The sequence below is a fragment of the Drosophila takahashii genome, chromosome 2L (assembly GCF_030179915.1).
Source record: "Drosophila takahashii strain IR98-3 E-12201 chromosome 2L, DtakHiC1v2, whole genome shotgun sequence".
Lineage (NCBI taxonomy): Eukaryota > Metazoa > Arthropoda > Insecta > Diptera > Drosophilidae > Drosophila > Drosophila takahashii.
In genome coordinates, this window is record NC_091678.1 from 39,453,446 (window position 1) to 39,461,469 (window position 8,024).

Consider the following 8,024-nt stretch of genomic DNA (forward strand, 5'->3'; position numbering starts at 1 on the left):
GTCTCTCCGACGCCGTTTCTCCCCAGATGATGGCATTGCTGAAGGTGCACCTCCAGGAGCAGACGGAGCAGATGTCTACTTGCGTGAGAGAAGCTGAGCAGCGGATCCTCGATGGCCTTTCCAAACGTCTGGACCTGATCTCTGACGAGGTCAAGCGGTCGGCTGAACGGGTCACCAGCCTGGAGCTGGAGGTGGCCGATCTGCGCTCCCATCGAGACCAGCTGCGTGAACGAATGGATCATCTGGAGCGCGAGGTTGGTGAGCTGCGTACACTGCGGGAGAGAGTTGGGGGGGTGGAGACGCAATTATCCGCTCATCACATAGCAAACAATGCATGCGACTTACGTCTGCACGGAGTCCCCTTTCAGGAGGGAGAAAACCTAAAAACACTGTTCAACCAGCTATGTTTTTCACTAAAACTCACTCCGCCGCCAAGAATTCGGGACATTTATCGAGCGCGGAAACAACAAAACTCGATAGTTGACCCGGTTGTATTAATTAAATTAGATACCGTCCGAGAGAAAATCTCTTTGCTCCGATCGATTGGGTCATATCGGCGAGAGAACAAACAACAACTGAATTTGCATATGATGGGCCTCGACTCAAGCGCCACGGTCTATGTAAATGAGCAGCTTTTGAAAGAAAATTATCTTATCTTCAGAGAAGCGATGCGCCTAAAAAAGCTTAAAAGGTTAAATGCTGTGTTTACTCGAGGAGGCTTAGTCCACGTGCGCTGTACTGGAGGAGAGAGTTACTTTCGAATTGAGCGGATGGACGAGCTTTCAGCGCTCGCTCAGGAACACGAAGTCGGGCCCCAAAGCTCTCCCCCTCTCTCTTCCAAAACTCCATCAGCAGCTGCTAGCGAAGCTGGGTTTCGCTCTTAAATTGTCACCTTATAACTTCACATTAACACATAGTCTTATTCTAGTTACTCTTCATCAAGTATTTAATATAAAAGAAATTTCTCTCAATTTATTTTCTGTATTTAATGTTTGTGTTTTTGTTTTGTGGCGTATTGCCAAATTTTATCATATGAGGTCGCTCTCAATTACTATATCTAGGTTGTTTACATGCCTAACTTTTAATATACATTTTAAATGCTTTCTTTGATAAATAGCCCCATTGAGAACAGCAACGTAGTTCTCAAGCTCTTATGCAAGCAATATAAAGGTCTTAAAATATGCCATATAAATGCCCAGAGTCTTATCAAAAAGATTGAAGAATTCAGATACTTGTTCGTTAACTCCGGAGTCGATGCTATATGTGTTTCTGAGACATGGTTTTCGTCCGATGTTAGTGATTGTCTTGTCTCATGTGAAGGATTTAATTTGTATCGTGCTGATCGTGATGGACATGCGGGGGGTGTTGCAATTTATTTAAATAAGAGATTTAAAGCCAAAGTAGTCAGGAAAAATGAATCAAATAGTACAATAGAATATCTATTTATTGAACTCGTGGCATCTGTCCAAACAGAAAAATTACTTCTGGGTTGCGTCTACCGACCCAATCGAACCACTGACTATACCGAATTTTTTGCCCTTTTCTGTGATATATCTATGACGTATAGCAATATTATATTGACGGGGGATATGAACAGCAATGCTCTAAACGAAAAACATCTTGTCAATAACATGGAATCTGTGGGAATGACTATAGTGAATCCGTCATTTCCAACGCATTTTACTAGTACCTGCAACACTCTCCTAGACGTATTTTTCGTAAACAAACCTAACAATGTTCTTTTATATGACCAGACCTCAGTACCAGCATTCTCTAAACATGACCTTATATTCGTTACCTTTGACATTTCTATCGATAATACTGACCACCAAATTACTTTTAGGGACTTCAAAAATATTGACTACAATCTTTTAGCGTTTGAATGTAATCAATGTGACTGGAACGCGCTGTATGGTCTTGTTTCTGTCGATGAGCAAATTGATTGTCTCCAAAATAATGTACTGCATTTATATAATACCTGTGTTCCTATAAAAACCAGAATATTGAAACAAAATAAGCACCAATGGTTTAATAGCACTATTGAAAGTGAAATTAAAAGAAGAGATACGGCTTTTAAAAAATGGAAAAGGTATAAAGCAAATTATTTATATGAAGAGTTCAAAGCCTTACGAAAAAAAGTAACGGACTTAATTCACTCATGTAAATGCGCCTATTTTAATTCTAAATTTACAAATGCAGTTGATACTCGACAAAAATGGAAAGACCTTAAGGCACTAGGCGTTGGTAAGCCAAAACCTTCATTGGAAATTGATGTGGACATCAATGAATTAAACCAAAAATTTGTGCAATGCCAAGTACCTGAGGTATCATTTAATGAGTACTGTGATCATGCTGAGACACACAATGACTGTGATATAACCTGTGATAATAGATTTAGCTTTTCGTGTATTAGTGAATGTGATGTACTTGAAGCCGTCCTTAATATACGATCAAACGCAGTTGGACTTGATAACATAGATCCCAAATTTATTAAAATCATACTACCAAAAATTTTGCCACATGTTACTTTTGCCGTAAATAGTGTGCTAACCACTTCCACTTTCCCTAAAATATGGAAGGACGCCAAAATACTTCCTGTTCGTAAGGCAAATGGTGACTATAGGCCAATATCTATACTACCGTATTTGTCTAAATTAAGCGAAAACCTAATGGCCAAGCAAATCAACAACTATGTAGAGACAAATGGTCTGTTAAACAACGCGCAATCAGGTTTTAGGAAAAATAGGAGCTGTGTAACAGCCTTGCTGAATATAGTGGAGGAAACCAGGGAAAGCATGGAGGAAGGCAAAGTAACTCTACTGACCCTTCTAGACTTTAGCAAAGCCTTCGACACCGTGAACTATGATATTCTGTGCTCTAAGCTAATAAGAATGTTTAACTTCTCTGTAACAGCAGAGAAATTAATACGCTCTTATTTAAATTGCAGACGTCAAGCCATAGTTACGTCCACTCAAACTTCCAACTATGAACAGCTTTCTAGAGGAGTTCCACAGGGATCTGTTCTAGGACCTCTTCTTTTCTCTATGTATGTTAATGAGCTTCCAAATGTTGTGTCCTCGTGCAAAGTCCATATGTATGCCGATGACGTTCAAATGTGTGTATCGCGTCCTTTGTCCAGAATAAATGAATGTGTAGTGATGTCAAATACTGAATTGTCGGTAGTAAACAAATGGTCGAAGCTAAATGGTCTACAAATAAACCCAAAAAAGTCTAAATGTTTGGTTATCTATAATAAATTAGTCGATACCACTACCCTGACACCATTAGTAATAGATGGTGCAGTTATTGAGTATGTTGAAAAAGCAAATAATCTGGGTATCATATTCAACAAAACACTCACTTGGAGCGACCATATTAACCAAGCTATTGGAAAAACATATGGTTCTTTAAGGTCACTGTTCCATACTCAACAATTCTTACCAGAAGGGACAAGACTTCTAATGGCAAAAACCTATTTAATACCGGCATTATTCTACGGCGTCGAGATATTCGGAAACAGTGATGCAACAAGTAAACAAAAACTTAATGTAGCGTTTAATAGTGTTGCGAGATATGTGTTTAATGTAAGACGTGGGCATCCGATTTCAAGTTTAGCGTACAAGATATTTGAAGTTAATCTTCAATCATGGATCCAATTTAGGGCATTAGTGGCATTGCCCAAAATAATTAACACCAAAGAACCCGACTATCTCTACAAAAAACTAACACATACCAGTTCGAGACGAACGAATAACATTGCCTGCATTAGACACAAAAGAACTTTTTCTGAAAAACAATTCTTTATTTTTGCTGTTCGCTATTGGAACGAACTTCTCAATGGATTAAAAATAATTAAGAGCGTACCGAAATTTAAATCAACATTAATTGTACACCTTAAAAACCGTTAATATAATGAGAGAAATTAGTTTAAATTAGTTTAAGTACCCCCAACATCAGTTTAAATTTGTAAAAAAACTATATGTTTCAATGAAAATTTGTATCCCATTTTGTTCATTTTCTTTTCTTTATTTTTGTTTTATGTATGTTATATATAGTATTTTCATTTATTATGTGTCTTTTCTTTGTAACTGTCTTTAAAATAACTGTTTTTTCTTAAGATTATTTTCTAAATTATTCTAATCAAAAGAATTGTAATTCACGTGACTAGCACATTAATATATAAGTTTAACTTGTAGTGCTAGGAATTTAAATAAATAAATAAAAAAAAATAAAAAATTAATAATTTTATTGGTATTTGAGCACATTATCGACTTTCAAGTAGAAACATAAACACACATTGTGTGTATGTATTGTATTGTACATGTATTGTACAAATCAAAACATATCCAAATATACATACGTATTTGGGCTAAAGTTCGAATCTTAACAAATTTAACTTGGAAACATTTTGGCTTTGCTTACAGAATTTGTAGTAATTTTTTTTCTTCTTCCATGGTGGAAATTAAATAAGGCTCTTACTTCTTAGGCTTAGGCTTAGCACTAACAGTAATACAGTCCAAATGGAAAGCCATACAAGAACACACAAAAATCCCAAAAACATTATTCATGGACATTTTAAGCTTCTGCATTACAGAAAACAGATATTTAAGTGGGAAAATGATATATACACACAATTGAAAGGATTTCCCATGGGATCTCCTGCATCACCAATAATAGCAGACATTATTATGGAGGAAATTCTAAAACCAATAGAACAAACAAAATTCCTTACCAAATACGTTGATGATCTCTTCGCAATTGTTAAGGAAATATAAATACAGAATACATTAAAAATATTAAACACATATCATAAAGACGTACAATTTACGATTGAAATAGAAAATGACAACAAACTTCCCTTCCTAGACGCATGTGCACACCGGATCAACAACCAAATAAAATTAAACTGGTACACAAAGCCTATCGCCTCAGGACGAATAATTAGCTACTACTCAAAATACCCACGAAATGTTATAATAAACACAGCACAGAATCTAGCCAACCGTATTATTAATACAAGTGACAAAATTTTCCACGAAGATAATAAAAAAGTTATAAAAAACATTTTAAAAAAGAATGATTTTCCACTGAAGGTTATTCATCAAATAATTAAAAATATTAACTGGTTTCTGGTAACATCCAGAATTACAAGAAAACAAAACATACAAATCCTTTATATACAAATTTATATAAACCTACAAAAACAATGGCATCAATATTTATCAATATGAAAAGCAAAATTGAAATATTCGATAAACACAATATTATTTATAAAATTCCGTGTGCTGGTAACGGCTCACAAAACTGCAATAAAATATAAATTGGAACAACTAAAGCCAAACTAAAAACAAGAATAGCGGGCCACAAATCCGACATAAAAAACAACAATAATTTAAATATGCCAAAAACAGCACTTGCCTACATGCCTAACTTTTAATATACATTTTAAATGCTTTCTTTGATAAATAGCCCCATTGAGAACAGCAACGTAGTTCTCAAGCTCTTATGCAAGCAATATAAAGGTCTTAAAATATGCCATATAAATGCCCAGAGTCTTATCAAAAAGATTGAAGAATTCAGATACTTGTTCGTTAACTCCGGAGTCGATGCTATATGTGTTTCTGAGACATGGTTTTCGTCCGATGTTAGTGATTGTCTTGTCTCATGTGAAGGATTTAATTTGTATCGTGCTGATCGTGATGGACATGCGGGGGGTGTTGCAATTTATTTAAATAAGAGATTTAAAGCCAAAGTAGTCAGGAAAAATGAATCAAATAGTACAATAGAATATCTATTTATTGAACTCGTGGCATCTGTCCAAACAGAAAAATTACTTCTGGGTTGCGTCTACCGACCCAATCGAACCACTGACTATACCGAATTTTTTGCCCTTTTCTGTGATATATCTATGACGTATAGCAATATTATATTGACGGGGGATATGAACAGCAATGCTCTAAACGAAAAACATCTTGTCAATAACATGGAATCTGTGGGAATGACTATAGTGAATCCGTCATTTCCAACGCATTTTACTAGTACCTGCAACACTCTCCTAGACGTATTTTTCGTAAACAAACCTAACAATGTTCTTTTATATGACCAGACCTCAGTACCAGCATTCTCTAAACATGACCTTATATTCGTTACCTTTGACATTTCTATCGATAATACTGACCACCAAATTACTTTTAGGGACTTCAAAAATATTGACTACAATCTTTTAGCGTTTGAATGTAATCAATGTGACTGGAACGCGCTGTATGGTCTTGTTTCTGTCGATGAGCAAATTGATTGTCTCCAAAATAATGTACTGCATTTATATAATACCTGTGTTCCTATAAAAACCAGAATATTGAAACAAAATAAGCACCAATGGTTTAATAGCACTATTGAAAGTGAAATTAAAAGAAGAGATACGGCTTTTAAAAAATGGAAAAGGTATAAAGCAAATTATTTATATGAAGAGTTCAAAGCCTTACGAAAAAAAGTAACGGACTTAATTCACTCATGTAAATGCGCCTATTTTAATTCTAAATTTACAAATGCAGTTGATACTCGACAAAAATGGAAAGACCTTAAGGCACTAGGCGTTGGTAAGCCAAAACCTTCATTGGAAATTGATGTGGACATCAATGAATTAAACCAAAAATTTGTGCAATGCCAAGTACCTGAGGTATCATTTAATGAGTACTGTGATCATGCTGAGACACACAATGACTGTGATATAACCTGTGATAATAGATTTAGCTTTTCGTGTATTAGTGAATGTGATGTACTTGAAGCCGTCCTTAATATACGATCAAACGCAGTTGGACTTGATAACATAGATCCCAAATTTATTAAAATCATACTACCAAAAATTTTGCCACATGTTACTTTTGCCGTAAATAGTGTGCTAACCACTTCCACTTTCCCTAAAATATGGAAGGACGCCAAAATACTTCCTGTTCGTAAGGCAAATGGTGACTATAGGCCAATATCTATACTACCGTATTTGTCTAAATTAAGCGAAAACCTAATGGCCAAGCAAATCAACAACTATGTAGAGACAAATGGTCTGTTAAACAACGCGCAATCAGGTTTTAGGAAAAATAGGAGCTGTGTAACAGCCTTGCTGAATATAGTGGAGGAAACCAGGGAAAGCATGGAGGAAGGCAAAGTAACTCTACTGACCCTTCTAGACTTTAGCAAAGCCTTCGACACCGTGAACTATGATATTCTGTGCTCTAAGCTAATAAGAATGTTTAACTTCTCTGTAACAGCAGAGAAATTAATACGCTCTTATTTAAATTGCAGACGTCAAGCCATAGTTACGTCCACTCAAACTTCCAACTATGAACAGCTTTCTAGAGGAGTTCCACAGGGATCTGTTCTAGGACCTCTTCTTTTCTCTATGTATGTTAATGAGCTTCCAAATGTTGTGTCCTCGTGCAAAGTCCATATGTATGCCGATGACGTTCAAATGTGTGTATCGCGTCCTTTGTCCAGAATAAATGAATGTGTAGTGATGTCAAATACTGAATTGTCGGTAGTAAACAAATGGTCGAAGCTAAATGGTCTACAAATAAACCCAAAAAAGTCTAAATGTTTGGTTATCTATAATAAATTAGTCGATACCACTACCCTGACACCATTAGTAATAGATGGTGCAGTTATTGAGTATGTTGAAAAAGCAAATAATCTGGGTATCATATTCAACAAAACACTCACTTGGAGCGACCATATTAACCAAGCTATTGGAAAAACATATGGTTCTTTAAGGTCACTGTTCCATACTCAACAATTCTTACCAGAAGGGACAAGACTTCTAATGGCAAAAACCTATTTAATACCGGCATTATTCTACGGCGTCGAGATATTCGGAAACAGTGATGCAACAAGTAAACAAAAACTTAATGTAGCGTTTAATAGTGTTGCGAGATATGTGTTTAATGTAAGACGTGGGCATCCGATTTCAAGTTTAGCGTACAAGATATTTGAAGTTAATCTTCAATCATGGATCCAATTTAGGGCATTAGTGG